Source organism: Erpetoichthys calabaricus, chromosome 2 (assembly GCF_900747795.2).
Source record: "Erpetoichthys calabaricus chromosome 2, fErpCal1.3, whole genome shotgun sequence".
Taxonomy (NCBI): domain Eukaryota; kingdom Metazoa; phylum Chordata; class Cladistia; order Polypteriformes; family Polypteridae; genus Erpetoichthys; species Erpetoichthys calabaricus.
Window position 1 is genome coordinate 112,019,131 of NC_041395.2, and position 14,970 is coordinate 112,034,100.

General features: G+C 35.5%; 1 protein-coding gene across 1 annotated transcript in view; it reads left to right on the forward strand.

The window, feature by feature from the left end:
• The first annotated feature begins 3,256 nt into the window (after nucleotides 1–3,256).
• LOC114646261 (G-protein coupled receptor 55) overlaps nucleotides 3,257–14,970 on the forward strand; it is a 127,285-nt gene continuing 115,571 nt past the window's right edge. The window contains exon 1 of the mRNA XM_051923546.1: nucleotides 3,257–3,448. The gene's annotated coding sequence lies outside the window, so the exon portion shown is untranslated. The remainder of the gene's footprint in view (nucleotides 3,449–14,970) is intronic.

Sequence of the window (14,970 nt, forward strand, 5' to 3'; positions counted from 1 at the left end):
TTACAGCTACAGTAACATAGGAAAGTTATCTGTTGGCAAAGTGTTTCAAAAACACATAAAATAGGAAGATTAAGTGCAGCCACTGCTATAGACCTGTGGATTAGGTCAAAGTGGATCAATTACAAGAAAGTTGCACTGAATTTAGATTACATTTTTGCTATTTTACAAAATGGAATTGAGTGATTCATGAGTGTCAAGTTATCAACAATTTCTCTACAAACTGCAATTTCACAATCTACAATGTAAGTTTAACACAGATATGTTTCAGAATGACGACTCTGTTTTAAGCTTTGGAGAAACATCTTATTTTCCACTTCCGGGTGCTTGTGTGTTCCAGTTAATCTCTTTGAGTTGATCAGTGAGTGTTATGATTAACACCAGGTACACAAAGGATTACATCTCCCTACAACAAATGTATCTAAAATCAATGACTGAGATTTTAGTTGGAATTAGATTGATTTATGGTCATAAGATAAGGATTGGTTGGTTATCGGTAAAATGCACTGTTCTTTTAAGTTTTGATAACAATCCTAGACAGTAAGCAAAAGATCTGAAATAAGTAAAAATTTGCTTAGTTCCAAAAATCAGCTACAAAATGGGTGTTAAAGTTCAAATAATGACTGCTGCCCAGAGTCTGACTTATCTAATGGTGACCAAGGACAGAATGGCACTCGATAACAGGTTGTTGCCAAGTAAAAGAAAAGACCTGCCAGATAGAGCATTACACTGTGGGAGTGTTATTAATGCAAATTTGTTATATATCTTATGTATCATGGTGGAATCAATTTTAAATGGTTTGTTTGAAAGTAATGGTGGCAATGTGGATCAGTGGTTAGTGCTGGTGTCTACGTACCATTTGTTGAAATCCCGCTCCCAATTTTTGGTTGTGTGGAAATTGTATGCTCTTCTAATGTTTATGTGGGTTTTCCTCTAGTTGCCACAGTTCCCCTTCCACGTCTTCAAAGATGTGCCTATTAGGCTAGTTCTGAATTGGTTCTACAGTTTATACTTGTGTTTGGGGCTGTGTTAAGAACTGGTGTGTCCTGATCAAAGCTGGTCACTGCTTTATACACAGTGTTGCCAGGATAGGCTCCAGCCTATTGTGAACCTGAATCATATTGTCTGGATTGAGAATTAAATTCAATGATTGCAAGGATTTATCTCGAAGTAGCTGTGGACAGCACATGGAAGTCTAATAATAAAGCTTGACATGCGTAGGGGCCATCGTTACAGACTTCAAATAACGTATGCTTGTTTTGAATACATCACCTTTGCCCATTTGTCTCTGAATATTTATGATACTCTTTGTCTCTTCTGTTTGTACAGGCAGTGTGTTGTTTTGAGCTTATTTTTGTCACTTTGTTATGTGCTTTGTCTCAATATTTCTTATGAAGTATGCTATAAAAACCACATACTGATTGATTAGCTAATTCTTTTCTATGTACATTACTGAAAAATTGAATTGAAATGCTTAGATTCTATACATTGTAGCCATTGAAGGCAACTGGTGATTTTCTAATAATTGGATTCCTCTATGCCTGAAATAAGAATTATTTAGGAGCACTTTGAAATCACTTCATTTTTTTTTTTTTGTCTGGAGACTCCTGACTCACTATTATGAGAAAACCCTCACATATAACTTTCAGCTCGCCTTGATGTCTACTTATGGAAGATGACAAGCTTTTCTGGGATCCCACCTATTTTTGACCTGAAAAACTCTAATTTTAAACCCATTTTGGACCATATTTTGTGTATGAAATTACACCTTTATTATAAAGAGTAAACCAATTGGTGTCTTCAGGAAAAATGATGAGAAGGACTTGAAAATGTGCATGCCACATCAATGGACCTCAAAGGTTCACCACCTAATGGGATACGAGGGGTCAAAGCTACTCCTTTTCACAAAACTTTGAAGCAATGGGGATCATAAATATCGAAATATGGAGTGCCGTTTTATGCTATTTTGAGGTTGCTGATCACAAATATGAATCAGATATCAAAAATATATTTTTTTGATATCTGATTCTTTACTGGTGGTCCCAGTTCACTAAGAGTCACTCCCTGAAGGTTAAACAAGACAGACGTCAAACATTAGAATGTGGAGTATTGGTTTATACTATTTCAAGGTTAGCAGTTATGATTATGATGTTATTTTTGACTTTTTATCCTTTACTAGGGATCTAGCAGTCTATGGACATTAAACAGAGAGTGAAAATTACAGTTTCTATTCAAACTGGGAATATTTTGACTTTAAAAATTTAAATTAAAGCACACAATTTAATATTTGCAACTATTCATGTTTATTATGTCATTCTACCTCATAAAGTAAATTCTTATGAAAGACCCCAAATTAAGATGGCTTTTACTAATTCAGACTTTTTGCCCCCTGCATGCAGCCATTGTGTTAGCATAACATTTTGTCCTGTTCTGGTAAATCTAAGTTTCATAAGTCATTGGAACAATTGGTTCACAATCCTGCATTTATGGGCAAACATTCTGTATACTTCTATTTTGTAGAAATAGTACCTCCTTGGAAATGGAAGCAGAGCACAGTATAATACTAATAAAATATCTTTCATTTATGTAGTACCTTAAGATATTATTTAGCAATCAGACAGACCCTAGCTGTGATAACAGCAGACCAAATGGTACATAATAAGGGACCCTGAAGTTGATTGTATGGGAAGACATTTTTCATTTTTAAATAGAATTTTACTTTTATACATCTTTACAAGGACAGATTTGTGAAAGAATAAGAAAATGACACCCTGCCTCAGTATTTATGTTTTTAAATTATCTTAAAAAAGCATGGCTATTATGTAACAGTTCAACCTCAAAACACCTGGGGCCTGGATTAGACACCAAAACAAAATATCTGCACCTTCTTCTCCAGGTTCAACCCACATCCCATGGGCACACAGTATATGTTCAGATAATTCAAAATGGACCCAGCATCAGAGTGCCTAGTTATGGCTCCTAACATGTTTCTAATTCTGCTGGATTATAGCCTGTAAGGGTTACACTGGACTTAGAAAATGCAAGGATGAGTGAAAAGAGAACTTCTCTAAATGTTCCAGCTGAGCAGTGTTTTTTAACTGTGTCAGATACTTGCCAGTGTTGTTTTTTGTTTCATTTCACTGGCAAGGTGAACTAACAAAGAAAGAAGAGAAGTTGATCTTTTTTAATGCAAATTAAAGAGGCCCTAGGTTATTAAGCAAACAAACAAAATAGTGTGCCATATGTGTTAAAACGGTTGGCTTGTTCTACCTGCAGCAGGCAAATTAGGCACAGACATAGATAAAACAGAAAAGAAAAGTCTATTTAATATAAAATAAGAATCAGAATGTGTTTATAAAGTAAAAAAATAAGTCGTCTTGCACATGTAACAGGAGTATTTGTTGGAATTCAACACAATTAGTTGCATCATTTGAACTGCTTGATAATTCAGGTAAGAGCTGCTCTTATTGTCTTCTATGTGACTTTTGAAGCCTGCATGCCAAAGACAAATCCGTGTACATTTTCATTTTAATGAATGGACTGCAAACAAATAATTATATTCAAATTTTAGTTGAAAGTTTGCACATGCTTTTCCTTGTATCTGTGCGAATTTTATTTTCCTTGTACTCCCTCATCCTATAAATGTGCAGGTTGGACTCAGTGGCAACACCAAATTAGCCCTGTATGAGTGAGTGAGGGTGCCGTGTAATGAAATGCCATGTAGCACTGAGTGAGTGGGTATGCAAAATAAGTGAATGAATGAATTATATATACTGTAAATCCTTTACTGATTAAGTGTATTTATTTTTTTACTTTGTAGTTTATGTGAACATTTTATAAATGTCTACTCATATACAACATTAACCAGGTAATCAACCTATAAGGCTAATGCAAAAACTTATCTATCCTTTTCTGAAACGTCCTGAAGTTTTTTGGAAAGATTGGCTTCCAGTTTGTAATGCAGATGAGATGAGCCCGGCATTCTGGATTACTTAATGAAATCCTAGCTTGATCGTCATCATATCAAGAGAATTTAAATGGAATGTGCACAGCTTAAGCATTCTGCTTTACAAGAATGATAAAAATGACAAGGTTTTTGTCAAAACTGCTGCTGTCTGAAGACGGCGCCTTTAATGAGCTATGACATTGTTTAGTACAAGTGATAATCTTTCAGAATTCTTTTGTATTCAGTTGCTTCATACTTTTTAGTGTTGACATCTGCTGTTTCTAGAGCTTGTGGCTGAGTGTTTGACAGTTTCACATGCAGTAAGTTCTTATTCTGGCTCTGGTTAACGTGTCACATGATACTGTAGTTTCATGCCCATAATTTATTGCTAATAGCTTGTCAAAACAAGAGCTTAATGTAAACTGTTTACATCCTAACATGAGCATAAAATTAATGAGTATATGCAAAAAGACTTGAATTTCATGTGGAATATACCTTATGTATGCACAAATTGCATGATAATATCCCTGGGTGATACATTTCAGCAGCTAAATGAGTGTTATACTGTATGTTATTTATTTACTGTATCTTGGGCTCTAAGAGTATTGTGCATTAAAGATTGGGCTTTTTTTGAGGAAGCAATCTTGTGGGATTAAAGTAAAGAGAATGCTTAAACAACAAAAGTGTTTCTAAATTAAAGGAATCCTGGCTTTAGGTGAGGCACTTATTAAAATACTTCTTTTATTATGAATTTGCAGTTCCAAATAATTCTTGTTTTTTTGTGATCAATATTTTAGTGAACCTTAATCACAATATAATGAGGTGAAAAATAAATAAGCAAAGGTAAAAACACAACCCACCCCACTCATACCACAATGGCAATGTCTACAACATACTTCAGTCTCCATAATAAGGGGGCACATCACAGACCTAAAGAGTCTCAGATTTTGAGTAACTGATCAACTATTTATCTGTGACATGAAGAGCTCAAAATAGATACTTTATTGTCATATCAACATAAACATACAACCGAGGGACAACATTCTCATTCCAACAGCCACGAAACAAACAATTTAAAACAAACACACTTAGACATATTCATAAAAAATGGTCAAGATTTTAACCTCATTCTTCTTGACCTCTGTGGGTACTGTATGTACTTTTATGAACTCTGGTAATCCTGAGTGGGTAAAGGCAGACATAACTGTATGTAGAACAGCATGTAGAGTGAAGGTACACTGGCAGAATTGTAAATCAAACAAATTATAACTTAATAATTTCTATCCCTTAATCAATAATTAATTATTAACTTACTGTACCAATGGAAAAAGCACTGAAAGATAGACAGGGTCAGCGTCGGGAATATCTTATTGAAATTTACAGATTAGAAAGTTTAAAATTAATTCATATGAAGTTCTATAAAAATTCTACATTCATTTATCAATTTTAACTTAACTGTGTGCAAAGTCTTCATGCAGTAAAATAATAAAAGCCAAAATTAAGCACAGTATGAAGAGAGAATATGAGGTTTATTTGGCGTGTAGTTTTACAAATGTTAAATAATATGTAGTAAATACTGATATAATGTAATACTAGATACAATATAAAGAGAGGGCTATGGGTTATACAATCTATTATGAAGACGTGCACAACATCAAAAAGTTAGACAACTAAGTCATTTACTCAGAAAAGACAGGAGGTGTAGGTGTTGTCTTCTTGTTTCTGATGGTGTTATTTGAACTCAGACAATTTTAGAAAGAATTTAATAAGCCATATTTAGAAACGAAAATGATGCCATTGTCTGACTTTTTCTATTTTATTTTAACGTATTGGTCCGGACACTGTTGTAATATTGAAAAGTGAAATATAGTGTAGAGCTGTATTTTGGCCACTAGAGGGCATTGCAACTGTAATTATTAAAGCTGGACAGTGACTTTTTAAATAATTTTCTCTGCATAAACACCAGGAGGTGTTAATTAAAATGAAAGATGGCTTCCACTGCACCCTGTTGGATGAGAATTTAAGGTGCACCTGCTTGGCTAAGTGCCAGCTCATTTAATCTGAAGGTCAGAAAAGCAAATCCAATAATAGTTTCATGCTGTGTGATCCAGATGTGTCTTCATGTTGCTATTCATATTATTATCTTGCTCTAAACGTCAGGATTTAACCTGAAACAACATGTGTACACAATATGCTGAAGAAGAAAGGGTGATGATTTGCTTTTCTTCAGTCTGCCTTGTTATCAAAATTCTTCTGCTATTTCTTCAAATCCTTTAACTTCTGTATACAAGTATCAGAAGTAGCTAGGCTTTTCAGTATTGCTATTCTTAGGTGACCTTCCTTTAATAAAAATCTCTGTTTTGTGTAAAGTACACATATAATTTCAATTATGATATACAGTACCTGCGGTGGGTTGGCACCCTGCCCAGGATTGGTTCCCTGCCTTGTGCCCTGTGTTGGCTGGGATTGGCTCCAGCAGACCCCCGTGACCCTGTGTTCGGATTCAGCGGGTTGGAAAATGGATGGATGGATGGATATACAGTACAAGTTTCTCTTGGATTGTGATAAAAAATAAAATGCAGCAAAGCTTAACACAATATGAAGAGACAAACTTTATGCCAATAGAGAAAAAAATACTATTTAAGTAAAATGATAACTGTGTACCATTCAACTTATAGGTCCACATTATATGTAATACCTTAGAACAAACCTAAAAGAGGCACCTGTCGATTTGTTGATATTAACTGCTGCAGGTGGCTATTATGCTGCATGTCTCTTGATTTGGAAGCCACCATGTACTGAATAATGTGTAAACATTAAAGATAAGGTAAATCTCCTTTGAAATTATTAAACATTTAACATCATCACAAAGCACAAAACATGAACCTAATAAAATTCTAATGGGCAGACATTACTTTTGATCATTTTTGTAAGTATTTGTTGAATTCAATTTTTACACTTTTCTCCACAGTAACTATCCTAGGTGGAAAATCAATCCACCAGCTATGCTGCTGGGAAGACAGCTTTGCATCCTTACTGGCAAACATGACTTGCAGAAAAGATGAGGTTATATCTTGAAGGTGAACGTATTTTGTCAATATTAATTTTTGTCAACGTGGTTTTGTCCTGCATACTTTACAGGAGGACAGGTGCAAAAAGGCTAAATTAAAATAGAACGCTAATTGGTGGAATGATTTGTCAGTCTGTCTTCAGGATTTTGCTATAGATAGATAGATAGATAGATAGATAGATAGATAGATAGATAGATAGATAGATAGATAGATAGATAGATAGATAGATAGATAGATAGATAGATAGATTATGTCAATCCAGAATGAAATTGCATGGTTACCACTGCAGTGAAAAAAGGCACTAATATACAATTAACAAGAATTATCATAGTTTTACATTTTTTACCAAGGTAGAAATCCACATATGAAATGAATGAACTATAAATATTATGACCAGGATCCCAAACCCTAAACCACAATGATACATGTCCCAGTCTAAATAACAAAATTGTTTATTAACAACAACACCTTACATAAAGGTTTCTTGTATGTTGTGCACTCACAAATGCTCTCTTCTCCTCTCTCTTTTACCCTCCACTCCTCTCAGGCATGTGTTTTCCAGCTTCTCTCCCAACTCCGACTCCTTGACACGCAATGCATGTCTTTTTATTTAAGACCAGGGAGTACTTCTGGTACCAGGGCATTGCCTATTGGAAGCACTTCTGGGTCATAAGGAAGACCTATAAAGTGTTAAGAATAATTCCCTGCAGCATCCCCTAGCAGAACCCACGGGCCCCAGCGGGGCCGCCCCACTGGACTACAGTTCCCAGCATTCCCTGTGGGTGTCCAAATAGGCCATCTAGTGGGTCAGTGGAGCATACAGCCTTCACATGGAGCCTCCTCTGATCTCTCTGTTGTATTGGCCTTCCAGCTGGTTAAGGGGATGGGGTTAATTCCAGTAAGGACACCAGCCCAGGCATGTCGTTCTTTACAATGTATTAACAAAGTTTATATATTTCCTAAGTGTAAAGTGATTAGAACTGCACATAATGAGAATTGCATATACAGTACTTAGAAGTTACAATGGCACAGTCTTTGGCATAGCACAGTATATTGTACTTAGCGTCATTATCTGTTAAGATGTCTCCTAAACCAACTCATTATCATTCAGCACACCAGGAACAATACCACCTTGACCAAGGGATGACTCATTATAGAGCTTGATGACTGAGGGTAGAAATGACCTTATATGTGCTCATTAGAGTAATGTGGTTGCCTCAGTCTGTTATGAAATGTGTTCCTACGTTGACCTCATACAGTAGATGTGAGTCATTTTCCAGGATATTAAATAGCTTCCTGAGTGACCTCTGTTCTACCACTTCCTCCAGTATGTCCTGCCTGACTCCTAACACTGAACTAGCCTTTTTAATCAGTTTGTTTAATCTGTTGGCATTACCTCCATTAAAACCTTTTACTAATACACTGCTGAATAGAAAATTACATTAACCACTATAGATTAGTAGAAGTAGCCTACATATGCAAAATAACCTCAGCCTCCTCAGGATATAGAACTGACAGTGACCTTTCTTGTACACAGTCTCTGTATTAGTGTAAGGGCACCCATTAACACTCACATTCAAAAGCCTGAATGAACAGTTGAGTAAAGGCACTTCTCCTTGACTCAGGTAACTAAGACTTTTGTTGCTCATGTTCTGTTTTGAGCACAGTTTACAAATTCACATCTTGCTCCATATTGTGCTCAAAGAGTCCTTGCTGTGGTGTCAGCCATATAAAATGAGACCTGATGCACATACCCACTGAGTTCAGATACTAGCTTGATTCTCCTCTATGCCAACTTTGCTTGTGTCCTCCATGCTCAAGTTTGTTTACGTTCAGAGATGATTGTTTCCTTCTGCATGCTTAGAGATTCTGGACTGCCACAATGTAGATGAGATTATTTATATTTGTGTGATGGCGATTTGTCCAGGGTCAGTTTCTACCTTACTTTGGCCTCTCTTCACCCTTAGATACAGACATCAATGTCATTGTTAATTTCTCTTGATTGTTCAGTGGTGGGTTTGGAAAGACTTTAATGCACAGAATCAATGGAAGGGAGAGCTGGTCCTAGCATACATCAAACAGTATATCAGGGGTGTTTGATTTTCACACAGCTGTTTTACTACAACTGCACCACTGGAGCTGGAGATTGTTTTGAAAGTAATGTTTGTTGATGACATGTATTATGATTCACATTGTGTTTCCTGAACACACTATAGAGTGTAGTCAAATTTAATACAACTAGTGTATATGTATCTAAATTTAAAATGTAAACAGAGCTACATTAGCTTTCTCAATCTTTGCATGCCACTATCACTAGAATTTTTCACTTTGGAGAGAATGATCATTCTTTCCATCAGCCTTTAGGAAATAAATAAATTGATATGTTTCTATGATAAAAATAAAGGACTAAAGAGCATCATTAAAGATAAACATGGGTTACGTTTCTACATAACAATCTAAGGCTAGTAATCGCTTACAATGGTAGCACTCTCTCAGTCTCACTCCTTTCTTTGTTTTAAGTTGGCAGTCCAGGGTATGGCTATCTTTAGCCCTTCATATGTCTCCTTTGTTCATTCTAAAAAAGTGAGACACATAAGCTAATTAATGATTGCTCTACTTTGAATCCAAATGATGAAGCATAGAAGTCCTTGGCCTGCTAATCTGAATCAGCAACTTGATAGTACATTTCCTAACAAGCAAGCTGCTTATAGCAAAGATAAGCGATAAGGCATCATCCTGACTAATTTTAGACATCTTCAAATCTTCTCTTTCAACCTCATACTCCACTATTTCTTGGATTTGATGTGAAGCCAAATATGGTAAATAAATGTTATCATATGTGCAGAATACACCACAACCATTTGGCTTTGAGCTTATTCTGGATCCACATAGAGAGTTTGAGAGAAAAGGGCACAAGGCACATGTTATGTACTTGGTTTGTAGAGCTTTAAAAACATTGCTTATATGCAACTATCAGATAATTCTGAAAAAGGTGTGGAAATAAATTTTTTTGAAGCACATGAGGAAATGAGGTATAAGTAAGTACGTATAGAATTCTCATTTCTGTTCTATATTAAGTACTTTTATGGTCAGTATCATTGTGTGGTATGGTAGCATAATCTCACAAAACACCATTCAGAGGTTGGTGACATTTACTCAAAAATTATAGCATCAACATTACCATATAATGCATACAGAGATGGTAGAGATGTACTTCAAAAGTTCTCAACATAAGATAAGACCTGTGTCAAATTTGCAAGACTGCTCTCTTATATCACCAAAACTGTTTTATGTGTAATATGGAACATTGTATTTTATGTTATTGATTGTTGCTTAACACTGCATTTAATTTAAGGCTGCTATACATAAACACACACTGAAATACAGAAGTCTGTTAATATCCCAGCGTCAGATTTGTAAAACTTATCTACACTCAAAAAGAGGCTCAAAATGTGCGTATGCAACTTTCTATGCAAATGCTGGAATTTATAAAGAAAACTCTGTGGAAAAATTTGCATACATTTAGGGCAACTCTGATCCATACATCTACAGCAACTCTGATCCATACATTGACAACATTTTGGAGAAATTAGGAAATAGGGAAATGCATCAAAGCCAGCTTAATGACAACTCACATGTGATTCATATTATTATAATGTGTGTTGGCATAACAAACATATTATACATCAATGATGCACACACTCTAATTTAGTTCCCTTTAAAGAGGGCCAATGTTGCGTATTTACACAGAAGAAGCTTTCTCGTCAGTTTATATCAGCTACCTGTTGTCAGTTCTTATGGGAACTACATGACAGGTCAGTAGTATTTCGTCCAATCTTCACTCCATCATGTCTGCTGTGCTGGGAGCCATTAATCAAACTGGTGAGGTGCTATATCCAGTTTTTGTATGCTCTGGATGTACAGTATATAGAGTGCATAAAACATAAGATATTAAAAAGTTCATAAAACATAACAGGTGAAAAGGGCAATTTGCAGTAGTGCACTCTGTTCCTACTGTAATTGGCAATTGACTGTACTCAAATTGCAATAAGGGCACCTAACGAGCAGTTACATTTTAATGATGCACAACTCAATATGAAAGTGAATGTCATAGTTCGGTGGTCCGGGTTAACCCTTAATTCATGTACTTTGAATAGCATTTGAAGACGACATGCTGACAGTGCTAAATATGAAGCCTGGCTTGTTGGTAAGGGAACAGGATGAACCCTCTGTGTTTCATATGGCCGATACTATTCATTGTAATAGAAATTAGGTCATTACAAGCTCCTGCATGTCTACCAAAGGTCAGTGGCAGGGCTACTTCATCCTAAAGGTCCACCACCAGATTAAGGCTTGTTCTAATGCACTGAGTCCTCGGTAGCTATAAAACAACCTATATCAGAAAGCCTCTATGTCAATTATCTTCAGCTAAGAACTTATGCTGCCCTATCTCCCACCTTTTGCAAACATGTCTTAGACCAGATCTTTTTCTGGTGACCCATTCTGTTCTCACCTTCTGTAGTTACTGGCCACATTTAATTAATTGCTAATACATTTATTTGTTAATTTATATGACCACATCGGTTCATGTTTTCTTCCTTCTTAAGGGCCTTTGCTGGTGTCAAGATTGGAACCCTTCTGAAGAAATTCACTGTATTTTTTTCCTTTGGATTTTGTTTTATGGTAATGATATCATATTTGCACCATTTGTGCACTTTGTGTTTTTTCTAGTGTCTGAAGCTGTGTTATTGCTAACAATATGCTCACCAAAAATGACTGCACATGAAGTTAAAATCATGGGGATATTTAGGATTGTGGCAAATTGTTCAGTTTGTGGATATATTTTCACAAATTTTCACATATAGTTGGTAGAAACAAATCTCTTTCATCTGTGAAGATTTTGGCTAGACTTTTAATAGTGATTTTTGGTTTGTGTATTGGAATTTGGCAAAACAATCTCATTGAATTTCTGGTTTAAACCCTTTTTGTTTCATGGCATATGACTTCCCTCATTCTTTGCCTGCTCATTAATGCCTTTTGGTTTGCCACTTTCAACTTGGCAGAATATTGGAACTATGCCCCCCTCTTGTGTCACCTTTCCCTGCTTAAATTCCCATAATGATTTAAAATAAAATTGTCAAAATTGTAGTTGATTAAATAACAACTCCGTTAACTTCCTGTGGTTATTCGTTTAGATGTGCAGTTGGAAGGTGAAAGTTGTGCATCCTCATCTTTGCACCTACTGGTGCTGTTTGGCAGATTTCATGATTCAAGTGTTTTGTGTACTAAAATCTGCATCTCCCATGACTCTTAATTATCAACTATTTTAAAGCAGTCCTTTTCACCTCCTTTTGTCAGGGTGTCGCACATGTTTACTTCAAATGGATGTCTTGCAATTCATATTTTCACAAACATTGCTACCAAATCTTTCATCCTTATGCAGTCTCTGTACTGTCATCATAACTGAACAAAAGAGAGCGATAATGGCACTTGCGACAATGTATTGTTCACTTTCACTACTAATCCATTGATGTCACCAATATATAATCTGATTTTTAGAAAGGTTTTCCCTTGCAACAGATTATGCTTATTTTTCACACACGCAATGTACTCGTTGCACACACAACAAACATTTTTTAAGTTCAATAGGGGTCTTTCTAGGAGACTTTTCAGTTGTAAACAGTTTATTGCATTCTTTCGGATCAGGTTAACAGGAGTATTATTACTCTCTGCAGTTCAACATCACTGCCCGCACCGTTCTTAATATGCCCAGGATAGCCTCTCCATCTTGTTTTAGAATGAATGGTTTTAAGTAATGAATGGGCAAATAGTGTGCTATTTATGTGTATAATTCATGTCAATTTGATCTACCAGGAATGGTCAGACATTTTGCTATTATATTAAATCACTGATGCCAGGAAAAATAGATTCTTGAAATTTTTTTTGTTAAATGTGGCTGAGAGTTTAGTAGTGCACAAAACACCTTGAAGCCCTCTGAGACCTTCAGCAAGTCTTTTAACCTGCCTGTGCTCCAAGAGCTACAAAAAACGTTAATAGTACTATAGATCTTCAATGGTCAAATCCATTAGATCATAGTCACAATCAACAAGTACTACATACGTAAAATAAAGGATGGTTGTTTATATATTTTTTTTTATTTTTTAAATTTTATTTATTAATTTTATTGTAATCATTCCATACAAATAGATCAATTTATACAAAAAAGGATTAAATACAAATCATACCCCATCGTTGAGAAGGAGAGCATGGCCAAAGGAGAATTGCTAAGGGCTTTTTAATAGGGTAAAAACAAACAAGAAAAAAAAAATATATATATATAAATAAATAAATGGAGAAGGAAAAAAAATGCGGAAATAATTATTTCTTCTTATTCTAAAATATTATTGATCAGATCCTGCCAGGTTTTGAAAAAATTCTGTACAGATCCTCTAACTGAGTATTTGATTTTTTCCAATTTCAAATAATATAAAACATCGGTTTCCCACTGACTTATCAGAGGAGAGTTAGGATTCTTCCAATTTAACAAAATAAGTCTGCGTGCCAAAAGTGTAGTGAATGCAATCACCGTTTGCTTGTCCTTCTCCACTTCAAGTTCATCTGGAAGAACACCAAACACAGCTATTAATGGGTTAGGAGGGATTGTGATACCAAGGCTGTCTGAAAGGCACTTAAAAATTTTGGTCCAAAATGATGTTAATTTGGTGCAGGCCCAAAACATGTGACCCAGTGAGGCAGGAGCTTGGTTGAAGCATTCGCAGGTTGGATCTTGCCCTGGAAACATTTTGGACAGTTTTAAGCAAGACAGATGAGCTCTATTTATAATTTTTAGTTGAATAATTCTATGCTTTGCACATATGGAGCTCGAGTTAATTCTCTGCATTGCTACCTTCCACTCCTTTTCTGATATATTGATTAAGAGATCTTTTTCCCATTGTCCTCTTGGATCTTTGAAAGGAAGGATTCTAACCAAATTTTATACAATGCGAAAATGGTGTCTAATTCCTCGAAATTGAGCAGTATTTTTTCCAGCATGGTGGAGGGTACGAGATGAGGAAAATCGGGCAGTTTCTGTTTAACAAAGTTTCTAATTTGAAGATAGTGAAAGAAATGTGTAGCTGGGAGGTTCAATTTGGAACATAATTGTCCAAAGGATGCAAAGATATTGTCTATATAAAGATCTCTGAGCAATTTAATCCCAAATCTTTTCCAGGTATTAAAAACTGGATGTGTTTGTGAGGGATGAAAGAGGTGGTTCTCCTGCAGGGGTGCCACAGATAAAAGATTTTCCATCTTAAATTGCTCTCTAAATTGGTTCTATATTCTGAGTGAGTAAAGCACAATTGGGTTATTAGTATATTTGCGATAACTTGCATTTATTGGAGCGCAAAGCAGGGAGTATAAAGAAGTACTACAGGATTTTACTTCTATTGCTGACCAAGCCTGTGTATGTTCATTTATTTGTGTCCAGGTTTTTATGGCTTGTATGTTTGCTGCCCAGTAATAAAACTGAAAATTAGGTAGAGCCATGCCACCTTCTGCCTGAGGTCTTTGTAGGGTCGCTCTTCGGATACGTGAGTGTTTTGAGTTCCAAATAAATGAGGTTATAGTTGAATCTAATTGCTTAAAAAAATATTTATTGATATATATTGGAATGTTTTGAAATAAAAAAAGAAGTTTAGGAAGGATATTCATCTTAACAACATTAATTCTTCCGGCTAAAGTGAGATGAAGGGTTGACCATCTATGCAAGTCTTGCTTAATTTTTTCCATACAGACGGCAAAATTTTGTTGATAAAGAGCTTTATGTTTACTTGTGATATTTACCCCTAGGTATTTAAACTGATCTGCTATGGTAAAAGGTAGGGTGTCCAATCTAATATTATATGCATGTGAATTTACTGGAAAAAGTATACTTTTATTCAGATTAATTCTGAG